At 47.1% G+C, this 12,564-nt stretch overlaps 1 pseudogene; it reads left to right on the top strand.

The window, feature by feature from the left end:
• Window positions 1-1,080: 1,080 nt before the first annotated feature.
• On the top strand, window positions 1,081-11,380 carry LOC125510718 (annotated as a pseudogene).
• Window positions 11,381-12,564: the final 1,184 nt, after the last annotated feature.

Raw genomic sequence — 12,564 nt, 5'->3', positions numbered from 1 at the left:
TCACGTCTCTCTGGAATCAACAACTAACAGCCATGATCAACGGAGAAACGCACGTGACACACAGTCACACACACCGCGTGGAATTAGCGAGAAGCAAACGTCATCTCGGGAAATCCATTTCCCACGGGACGCTGGCGCCTGCACTGCCTGATGCCCGGGTCGGGGTGGTTAAAATGCGGTGACAGACTCGCGTCGTACAGTGGATCCATGGACATAAGGGCATTTACAACGCTGACTCTTAAACCGGATATTTCTCTACCCTTCCTCGCTGTGGCGGCGGGGCGCAGAGGAGCTAGCGACATCGTCGTCGATCTCCTTAATGGCGGCTTCTAATTCCGCCTGACGGACACGGCGCCGCCTGTGGTTGTGGTGGATTTCGCAAGCGGTGCGTAAGAATTGGAGCAATGCCTCCTGCTCGCCCACGTCCACATCCAACGTGATGCCCGTGTCGGCGCCTAGTTGTAGGCTTGGTCGGCCTGCACCTGCCGCAACGCAACCCGTCGCTCTTCCAACACCATCCCTGTGCATTGAGCATGGGCCTTGCCCATGGTGATCGCGGCATCACCAGCAAGGGATGGTGGCGCCGACTCGTCGTCGATTGCCTCTTCCATTGGGGCATCCACAGTACTGGCCTCCGGTAAGCTCGTCCATCTGTCGGCCTGCCAGCCGGCCATAGTGGCTACGATTTGCTTCTTTAGTTCGGACGAGAGGCTGTCCGAGGGGGCTTTGGAGCTCTTGGAGGTCATGGAGAGCGTGGTGCCGAGAGGAGATAAGGATCAGATGAGGTTGGATGCGGCTGTTGCCGGGCCTGGAGTTTATATAGCGGGTGGATGGCAGGGCAGGTGGCAAGGTGATTAACGGTGGGCAGCAGATGGATGAAGGAGTGGCGCCGGAGCAGGTTCCTCGGCAACCGCATATGTTTAATGTATGTAGACAGATGGATGGGCTGTCGTTTGAACGCGGAACAGTGGCCTGCACGTTGAAGCTACGCGGGAGGCGCTCTCGACCTACGTGTCGCTTCAATGTCGCACCGCCGCACCCCAAACCCTAGCACCCCAGCAAGCAAACCAGCGAGCAGCCATGGTGGCAGCGAAGATCTGGTGGGGTGAGCTCGACGAAGATGATTGGGGCGAGCTCAACTTCCTACTCCTGCCGCGGGTGGTCATCGGGCCCAACGAGAACGGCTTCAAGAAGACAATAGAGTACCACTTCGACGGCGAGGACAACAAGGTCAAGGTCACCACCACCTCCCGCATCCGCAAGCTCGCCCTCGCGCGCCTCTCCAAGGTGGCCGTCGAGCGCTGATCCCATGCTAAGGATGTCAATGGGTAGGGTATGGGGTGGGTAGAACAATACCATACCCATACCCGTGTAGTCAATGGGTACATCATTTTACCCATATCCGTACCCACGGGTATGAAACTTTACCCGTACCCATACCCGGCGGGTACCCATACCCATTGGGTACCCAACAGGTAGATCAAATAGTACACAAGTTATTCAAAATTTCACATTCATGGATATCACATTTGACCCAAAAAATATTTATCTCAACTCAATAACAGATAGATTCATGGATATCACATTTGACCCAATATCACATAACAATTATCTCAATTCAAATTAATGATTGGTGACAACTTTAACATAGGTTCACAATCCCATGACACACTTCACGAGTAAGATACACGTGTCAGTATAAACGGGTAGGGTATGGGTATATCCATGGGTACAAGACAATACCCGTGCCCTACCCATGACTTAACGGATAGGGTATGTGTACTACCCATGGGTATAAAATTATGCCCATACGCTGCCCATGCGGGTACGGTATCCGCGGATACCGCCCGCCGCCGGCTTCGACTTCGCCTCTGCCCCGCCCTCTGATGACGACACCAACGCCGACTTCCCTGCGGGCATGGACGACGACCTCGCTCCTCCTCCACCCCCTGCCTCCCAAGATGATGGTGGTCGCGTTGCGGAGCTCCCCGGAGGGCTCACCATGTGGGCTTTCCCGGCACCGGCAGTCAAGGCCAAGCCGCTCCTAGAGAAGTCGACCAACGTCCTCATCTACATGTGGCTGGGCTTCTTCGACGTCGTTGTCGTCAGCTCCTCCGGTGATCGCGGCTCTATCGCCTGCCCATGCAGGAGGTGGCTGCGGCGGCCGGCATGCTCATCGCCAACTTCGCCACCGCGTCCATCGGTCACCTCACCAAGGTGGCCACAGTGGGGCCTTGTAGAACCCCCATCACCTCCGTGGACGTCATCTGCCGCGACTCTAGGGCTCTGCCGGGCCCTGTGGCCGCTGCGGCCGTCGGCGATCTCGACCTCTCCTGGCCCGCCACCCCTCTGGTGTTGGAGGAAGACAACGAGGTCCATGCTCCCGTGGTGCCGCTGCCTTCTCCTCCGCCCGCCGCCGACCCTCCGGTGGCCTCCCCCGCCCGCCGCCGGAGCGCCTGCCTCGCCGGGATCGAGCCTTCGGAGTACGTCTCCATCATCCTGAAGGCCACTCAGTGCATGCGTGTCTTGAAGGAAGGAAAGATTTCTGCTGGTGGAAAGGCGCTCCTCCCAGTTCAGCTCATCGACATGGCGCCCGAGGTCTCCTCGCCCCTCCCTCGGCAGGACGTGCTAGAGCTTGCCGCTGCCTGTGACGTGCCCGCCTCGGCTCTCCCTGATGACACCGCATGTGTCTAATGTTGCGTCTTCAACTGTCAGCCCCGCATCCCCTCGCGGTCCTTCTCTGCCGTCGCGCTTCGGCTTGTATCAGTCTGTCATCTGTATCCTGTTTTAGTCCTAGCTTTGCTCCGACCATAGGTCTTAGCTCTTCTGAGCTTGGTCGCAACCTCTTCCCTTTGCTACTTTCATGTCTAGTTGCAGTTGTAGGTCTCAACCCGGCTGTACTTGGCCTAGACTTGCTCCATGTATCTGTTTGTAGGTCTAGTTGCAGTTGTAGGTCTCAACCCTGTCCGGCCATGTTTCGTTATGTTTTCGTTGCCCTTTATGGTTTCCATGAATCGTAAAACTCGTTTCATCTCTTGGAATGTTCGTGGTCTCGGTAGAAACAAAAAATGTACTGATGTCAAAGCTGCTCTCTTCAGCCTCGACCCCTCTTTTATTTGCTTGCAAGAAACAAAGCTTGATGATATCTCTACTTTCAAGGCCAGCTCCTTCTTACCCACTAGGTTGAAATCATTCCATTTCTTGCCTTCAAATGGTTCTGCTGGAGGAATCCTAACAGCCTGGAATAATCAAGATTACTCCTGCACTTCTGTCACTGCTCTTAAGTTCTCCTTAACCTTACACTTCTCGGCCAGAGCTAGCAACGATGATTTCTCGATCTCTAACATTTATGGTCCTTGCGCCAGCTTTGAGAAGCAAGCGTTTGTTGACGAACTTCTTCTCTTAGGCTCCTCTGTAACCGGCCCCTGGGCTCTTTTAGGTGATTTCAACTTTACTCTAAAGCCCAACGAGCGCTCGAATGACAACTTTAACCATTCCGAAGCCTTGCTCTTCTCGTCTACCTTAAACCGTCTTAATCTTCAGGAGCTTCCCCTTCTTGATAGGCTATTTACTTGGTCTAACAAACAAGACTGCCTGACTTTGGTGCGCTTGGATAGGGCTTTTGTCAACACAGCTTGGAATTTCCTCCTCTCGGACTCCACACTCACGTCCGCTTGCCGGTCAACTTTTGATCATGTGCCGCTTGTTCTCATTGCTGCGTCCAAAGTTCCCACGCCTTCGGTCTTCCGGTTCAACAACGGCCTTCTGCACTTACAACCTTCCATGAACATCATTTTGCAAAATTGGAATAGTGTTGTCCCTTCTACCCACTTGGGCCACTTATGTCTCAAACTTAAGAGAGTGCACGCAGCTGCTAAGGCCTGGGCCAAGCAAGCTAGATCTCCTCTTGTGATCACTAAAAACTGCCACACGGTCATCACCTTCCTAGACAAAATAGAAGAATTCCGCTCGCTCTCCTCCTTAGAATGCTCTCTTCGCATGCAGGTTTCTCTTTCCCTTCATCGGCACAACGCCCTAGCTGCTGTTTACTGGCGGCAACGGGCTAAAATCAAGGACTATGTGCTCGGTGATGAGAACACGGACTACTTCCACCTTTGCTCTACGATCAGGCTGCGTAAAAACCAAATTAAATCCCTCAACATAGATGGTAGCGAGGTCTCTTCCCACTCTGGCAAGCATCGTGCTCTTCGTGACTACTTTAAACTTGTCATTGGTACCCCTATAGCCTGTTCTATTCCTCCGAATCTAAACGAGCTAGTATCCGGTTCTCGTCTAAGACCCTCTCGGTCTCTCGATTTGACTCGCCCCTTCTCTGTCGAGGAGATTAAAACGGCTCTCTTCCACATGAACGATAATGCTAGCCCCGAACCAGACGGTTTTGGGCCAGCTTTCTACAAGGCCAATTGGGACCTAGTTAAAAATGACCTTCTATCCTTTCTCAACAGTTTCCACTCCTGCTCTGCAGATCTTAGGCGTATCAACAAAGCTTACATTGTCCTCATCCCCAAAAAACCTGGCACAACTGACCCTGACCAGATGCGTCCGATTTCCCTTCAAAACTGCTCGGCCAAACTATGCTCCAAGTGCCTTTCTATTAGAGTTCAGCCGGTTATCCGTGATCTTGTCCATGTGGATCAATCCGGCTTTATCAAAGGCCGGTGTATCTCGGAGAACTTCATTCTCGCAGCTGATATTGTGCAAGCTTGCCACAAAAGAAAATGCCCGGCCTTAGTCTTAAAATTGGATTTTAGGAAAGCCTTTGACTCTGTCTCTTGGGAGAGCCTTTATCGTATCCTTCAAGCCAAAGGCTTTTCAGAAACTTGGATTCGTTGGATTATGATGCTGAACGACTCTGGTCAATCGGCTATTCTTCTTAACGGCGTTCCCGGGAACTGGATTCAATGTAAAAATGGTCTCAGACAAGGCGACCCCATTTCACCTTACCTCTTCATCATTATTGCCGATATCCTCCAACGCATGATCCTAGAGGCCTCAGCTCAGGGGCTGCTGCAGCACCCAATTGTTCCCAACTCGCCATGTCCCGTTCTTCAATACGCGGATGACACTCTAAATATCATAAACGCAGACGAAGATAACCTTGCCTCCCTAAAATCTATCCTGCTCAATTTCTCCCTCGCCACGGGTCTCCACATTAATTTTGCTAAGAGCACTTTGGCTCCAATCCATGTTGACCCTTCTGTGGCCGCTCGCATGGCAAGTATGTTGGGTTGCTCGGTCACTACCTTCCCGCAGAACTATCTTGGTCTCCCTTTGTCTACCCACAAACTTCGTCTAATAGATTTCCACCCGTTAATTGCTAAGGTTGACAAAAGGTTAGCTGGTAGGCGAGGACACCTTCTCTCCGCGGCCGGTAGGGCAGTTCTTTTCAACTCTGTAATTCGAGCTCTTCCCACCTATGCGATGACCGTTATGCCGCTTCTTGTTGGTTCTATTCAGGAGATTGACAAGCGGTGTCGTGCTTTCTTTTGGGCTGGCGATGACCATGTGAATGGGGGTCAATGCAAAGTTGCTTGGGCAGACGTCTGTGCCCCCACTAAGAAGGGCGGCCTGGGCTTTAGATGCCTTCGTACTCATAATACTAGATCATCAATGGCGCGCGTTGCTGCGCCCGTCTATTTGTAATATTTATTGCATGTTAGCTTGGCACAAATATGTGAAGGCATTATACATAAACAATAAAGCAGTAGTAACACATAAAGCCACCAGCACCATTGTTTCCAACATGACACATAAATAATTCTAAAAAACACGGCACACTATGTATGATAGCAGTAAGTATCAGAATTGCATATTACTGCATTCGTAAATATAAATAATTTTGTTGCCAGTTAGATTTCTGCGCCTTGTAGGTCCAACAAATACACACTTTTCTTCTCAACCCAGCCACTTGATGCTCCATTAATGTTGGATTAGATACTTCAAAGATCATATAGCAGTCGCTAAAAGAAAATCAGGGATAATAATACCAATGTAAGATCACATGTCAAACAGTAGCACATGCATTGTATTGTTACAATGCAGTACATGCTTCTAGATCATATAGCAACCACTATATTCCAACAAATGTGCTAACAGTGTTAATGAACATTTACTTATTATTCCATTCTGGCATTTGTTGTCCATAATTTAGATAATTTTTATTACTATTGTACAGTTGGCTTTAGAAAATTACCATTCTTCCAAACCTGCTTTTTTAGGACATGTTACAGTTTTATCATACAAATTAGAAAACAAGTAGGCATCATCTTCTAGTGACAGAGCAACAAAATACCAATATACAATGATCGAGCCTCAAGATAAAGAGGGTCCTTGGAATTTAACAGGACAGTAAAACATATCGCAATGCATATATACCTTAGATTCTAGGTTTGTCAAGATTGTTGATTTAACTTATGCATTAACACGATCAAGTTGTCTTTGCTCAACTGCAACTAAACATTATGTTTTGGGCAAGTAAGTGAACCATAAACTAATTAGCAATGAAGCCATGGTTAGCAAACTTTCTTAAGGAAAAATACTGACATTAAAATTGTAATGAAAAATTAAGGAAGTGATGGGGGTGCCAGAATTGGGAGAAAGAAAACTTGTTGTCCCCATCTTGTTTATTTTCTGTAAAAAGAAACGTTACAGTTCATGAGTAAATGGCTACACTGAGCAGATACCATTGTAAGTAAAGCATATAATATGATTAGATATATTATCCTACATTTCCTCCAGCATCTGATTATGTAGATGTATACTAACCCTTTGTACACAGAAATGTGGACAGCTCATTCGGCCTGATATGACAAACCGAACTAACATAGAATAAATCAAGAAAAAATTGGGGGGAAGAAGTGTCATGTTGACTTGAGCATGGAGCAGAATTAGAGGCATGATACAATAGACTAAACCAACCTGTAACTCAGCATGTAATAACTTAAAAAGAAAATATGTCACGCTCGGAAGGAAATGGCAGTGTCGCTCACCTATAGAGAGGTGCCATGGCACTGTCGGGAAAAGGCATGTGCGCTGCCAGTCAGCATTCCTGTGAGAGTGGGGAGGGAAGGCAGACTGGGATCCTCGCAATGAGTAGTGGTATGAGAACCATGGCTGCTGGGAAGATGGCAGAGGAAGAAAGGGGAAGTAGCCATTACCCCTGTAGAGAAAATTCATAAATCAGAGAACAGCTTAGATGCTCCTTTGATAGAGTATAATGACAACAACATACAATATGTAAGGCATGCACTACATAGATCTTGATTCTGAATGCAGCAAAAGAACTCTATTGAGTACCTGCAATAAAACAGTAAATTGTTATGTTCATGCAATAAAACACTAAACTCAAGATGAGTATCTTGGTTCCAACAAATTTTTCGTACACCTTGCTCCTGCAATCAACAGTTGATTGACACTGCACAGGGAGAATCAAACATTTGCATGTCCTTCGAACTGTAATGTCCTGAACAAACCCTGCATTGATTTTGCGTTGACATACTTTGCTGCATGTGGGCCTCCTCTTGACCAATAACTCATGCGATTTTGTTAAACCCTAGGAAAGGGAAACAGACCTCGGACGATGCACAAGTCGGTGAAGCCATCCTCAACATAGATGATCCAGCGCCGCCTAACATGGCACGGACAAAAGCAGATGCACATACAATTTCAACAAGATGAAAGAATCTCAGCGAATACATAGTGACTAATAGAGACCACACCCACACGAGATTATGAAGGACTTTATTAGCTTTGCAGGATACAATTAGATGTAAACACTGCTACTTTTGACTTCAGAAACTGTAGGATCATGAACAACAATTTACTATTTTATTGCAGGTACTCAATAGAGTTGTTTTGCTGAATTCCGAATCAAGATCCATGTAGTACATGCCTTACGTATTATGTTGTTCTCATTATATTCTATCAAAGGACCATCAAAGATGTTCTCTGATTTATCCTGCAAAGCACAGGTCATGTCATGGCAACCTGAACTTTCAGAGCGTGGGTGTGGTAAACTCAAATTTGGTCTAGAGTTATAACCTGAACTTTCAGAGCATGGGTGTGATAAACTCAAATTGGAACATTGGTAAAATAAAGTGAGCACTAAAATATCATGGACATATCAGAATAATGTGTTTCTTCATGTCAAGATTAGCAATGCCTTCTGCCTAATTTCATTATCCCAGTTATAATCAGCTCTCCTAAATCCATTATCTTGCAATACCAGACGGCTACAGAATTTCTACAACTATTATTGGTCCTATACGTACACCACCGAAAACCTCTATATGTAAAGTATACCGAAAAATGCAAACAAATCAAACAAATCTGGATTGGCTATTATTAGTCAATGGAAAAGGATGCTCGTCCAAAAGGAGTTTAGTTACAATCCAAAGGCAAAAATTATACTGGAACTGCTAATCCCAGCTTGCAAGCACACAGGAGCTCGAGTCAGTCAACCTAGATAACTTGCATCATTTTGGGAGGTGAAAGAATAGCATCAATAACGCGGGCAGAGGAATGGAAGAGCACGGAGTGGTAACGGACCTGCAAGTAGTAGCCGCTGAAGAGTGGCATGGTGATTTATTTCCTCAATCACCGGCAAGTGGAGTCCAACCGACAAGCGATGATTCGCTGCCGTTGTCACCGCCCTCTGGCGTCGCCATCGATGCTTGAGGCCCCCAGCCGAAGTTGTGGTGCCGTCCGAAATCTAAGCCAGGTTGTGGGAGGTTGCCGTACCGGCGCCCTTGCGCGGTGGGAAGCAGGATCCCACCGGCGTACAAGAATGGGGATGAGCGCGACAGAGGTTAGATTGGGCAAGAGCCGCCACGCGAGGGGGGTGGGGGAGACGTGCGACCTAGCGAAATGAAACGATCGATGGCTTAGGGGAGGTTGCTACAGGCCCATGAGGCCCAATTTAACCTGAGACAACCAAAAAAGCGACCGGAGCAGCGGGCCAGACGGTTCGCGCTCGTTAATAGCGAACGAAGGCTGATTAGGTTCGATTCACATCAAATCTGACGGCCGAAAATGCTTGAAATTGAAGATCGGACGACCACGGACGCTAATGGCCTGAGAGGGCTGGAAAGTTGCACAGTTTTAATGTATCTAAATTTGCCTGCTTCTAAAATCCCTCAGTAAAATACACCAACCCGGTCTTGGCTCTTGGGACTCTTGGCTTGCCTCCACGTATGGCTGGGATGGCGGGCACTACATTGGTGACACTCATAGACTACACACAATAGTTTGGAAGGACCTCCTGTCTGGTTTCCCTTTCTTCCGCTCTGTTACCCACGTCAAGATCGGTAACGGTGTCTCAACCGCGTTTTTGTTGGATCTATGGATCGGCAACGATACCTTGGCTGCTCGCTTCCCAAGTCTTTTCTCCCATGTTACAAAACCTAATGTATCTGTTGCGTTTGTTCTTTCGGCGGAGGATCTTCGTCTTTCACTACAACCACGTCTGACCATTGCTGCTACTAACGAGCTTCTTTGCCCGCGTACTGTTTTAGCCACAGTTAACTTGATGCCGCAGGTACCGGATAACCGTTTATGCAGGATCAATGATAAGCCTCTTTCTGTTGCTTCTGCGTATGGAGCTGCTTTCTCATCTCGGCCGGATGATCAGTTCTCTGAATTCATCTGGAGGAAGAACTATGCGACTAATCGGTGTAGGTTATTTATCTGGCTGGCGCATCGAGGAAGACTGTTTACCAACGAGCGTCGCTTCCGGAGGGACCTAACGGACTCCGATACCTGCCCTTTCTGTTCAGAAACGGAGTCTACCTCCCACATGCTAATTCACTGCCATGTTGCCGCTCAAGCTTGGATGACTGTGGACTCACTAAACATCAACCCTTCAGATTGTTCTTCCATCCAAGACCTGCAAGGGCGTTCACCTGCTTGCAAATTTCGCAATACGGTTACTACGTCCATCCTCTGGAGCCTGTGGAATAGAAGGAACGCTAAAGTTTTCAAGCAAGAAGATGAGTCTTTGGGCTGCGTTCTTCGGCGGGCATCGCAAGACCTCTTTCTTTGGGCCCATCGTTGTGGAAAGGAGAATCGCAAACAAATTCTGATCGACTGGGGAATCATGTTGTCCCGGCTAGATGTAGCATAGTAGTTTTTATTTGATGTTTCCCTCTTTTCCTTTGCCCCTCTCTCTGTATATATTCTCTTTTAAACTTTAAAATTAATAAATGAATTCAGGCTGGCTTTTGCCCGCCGTAGTTTGGTGACGCCGCTAGCGGCGACGATGCCTCCGAGCGCCTCATCATAGTCTCCACCGAGGAGGTCCTCCTTGAGCACCCACGCGCCCCAGGTGGTTCGCCATTCTTCTCTGTATCCCCATCTGAATCTGTGTCGACTCATCTGTTTCGAATCAACTATGAAGACTATGTCAAATCGGGTGACTTTTGTTCGATTGTTCTTATCCCTTAAAGTCAGTTGGTTGTGTTATACTCCCTCCATTTCACAATCTAGTGCATATTTTGTTTTTCAAAAGTCAAAATGTTTCTAGAATAAATTGTCTAACATCTAAAATACTAAATAAATAAAAATATAAAGTACACTTCATGATGAATCTGATGACGCAAATTTTGTATTGTGGATGTCGATAAATTTTTCCTTAAACCTGTCAAACATAAACATGTTTGACTTTTTGAACAAAATATTCACTACGATATATACAACAAATCTAACCTTACATGGTGACACAAATTTTGTATTGTGGGCTTCTGGTGATCCACTGGCATTGGCGAGCAAGGGAGGTGCCGTTCTCATGGTCTGCAGAACCTGTGGCAAGAAGGATGACCACTGGACCTCAAAGTGCCCCTACAAGGATCTCGCTCCACCGACCGATACTCTAGACAGGCCTCTTAGTACTCCCTCCGTTTCAAATTACTTATCGTAGGTATGAACGCATCTAGATGTATTTTAGTTCTAGATACATCTATTTATACGACGAGTAATTTGAAACGGAGGAAGTACATCTGATGGGCCTGCAGCATCGAGCGGTCCTGCGAAGAGCTCATACGTTGCTCCGAGGTTAAGGATTGGCGCTTTTCATACTGATGCTGGACACGACATGAGCGCGCAGGAACAACGAGAACTCCGTCCGTGTTACCAATCTGTCCGAGGACACCCGCGAACCCGACCTTCTCGAGCTATTCCGCGCGTTTGGCCCGGTCAGCGCCGTGTCTATGTTGCGGTGGACCTGAAGACGGGATCAAGTAGGGGCTTTCGCTTTGTCAACTTTGTCCACAGGGAAGATGCTGAGAATGCCATCAGCAAGCTCAATGGGTATGGTTATGATAACCTCATCCTCCATGTTTAGTGGGCAACACCCAGGCCTAGCTAGTTACTGCCCACTATCATTCGGACTTCCTGCAAGTGTCCTTTCAGTATAGTCTTTGAAATAGTATTTTCGTGTCTCTGAACTCGGTGTCTGTGCTTTGCATGGTTGAGAATAAACCATCACTCTCCCGTTGTTCTCACCAACCGTCCAAATCTGGATGTTGTATGGATTGGATGATAGTTTCGTATTTTTGTCAAGTTCTGTATTGCTTTTGCTTTGTTTGGTTACCACTTAAATTACCCTTGAGCTGGCCACTGGTTCCTAGGTACACAGGCAAGCATACGGGAGAATATCCAGTGACTGAATAATGAGAGAACGGTAGAAGTTATCAGAATCCGGGGCTAGAGTCTTTGGCTGAACATCCACAGACGATTGATTCCCTGCGCTACTAAGTCCCACATGCTCCCATGCTACGATTCAAAGAAAAAAAAACAAATTTAAGTTTCAATTTTTTTAAAAAAAAACGTGAATGTTCACAAGGAAAGTGTCTACAACCCTAAAAATTTCAGGTTCAAATTCAAAATGCACATTGAGAAACAAAGAAGCAAATCCAAATGTGAATAGTGAAAACATTTGCTTGTCTTTTTGTGACACTATCCATATTCATCATTTGTTTCTCAATGTCTATTTCGAATTTCGATCTGATTTTCTTAGGGGTTGTAGTCACATACGTTGTGAACATTCACAAAATACTTGAAACATTTGAATTTGTCATTTCAAAGTAGGTATCATGGGAGAATTTAAAGTGTGGCATCACTTCATACTTTCCCGCAAGCATACACCCCTTGGTCATTCATGATTATTCTTCTGTAGACTGAGTCCGTGTTTTGTCTCCTGCTGATCATTGAGATTCTACAAGATACCCCCTGGCAACAAAAAAAAGTTCTTCTGGGATGCTTAGAGCATCTTCAAAGCGGACCTCAAATCGCCCGTAAACGTTCGAACCATGATGTCCGGATGCAATTTGCCATTCAACATCGCCCGACATGGTCCACGGACCATGTCCGTTTCCTGCAAACCAAAAGCAAACTAGGGCACTTTGCGGGAGTCCAAACCGTCGCCATGTAGGACTATGGCACCCCCGGCCCACTCAAAGTGCACAACTAGAACATTTGTGCTAGTTGAATGCAAGTTTGAATTATTTTATTTGACAACTTATTTGGATTGTAATATTTAAATTAGAACTA

Source organism: Triticum urartu, chromosome 5 (assembly GCF_003073215.2).
Source record: "Triticum urartu cultivar G1812 chromosome 5, Tu2.1, whole genome shotgun sequence".
NCBI lineage: Eukaryota > Viridiplantae > Streptophyta > Magnoliopsida > Poales > Poaceae > Triticum > Triticum urartu.
The sequence above is the reverse complement of the archived record's forward strand: the minus strand, read 5'-3'. Positions and strand labels throughout refer to the sequence as shown.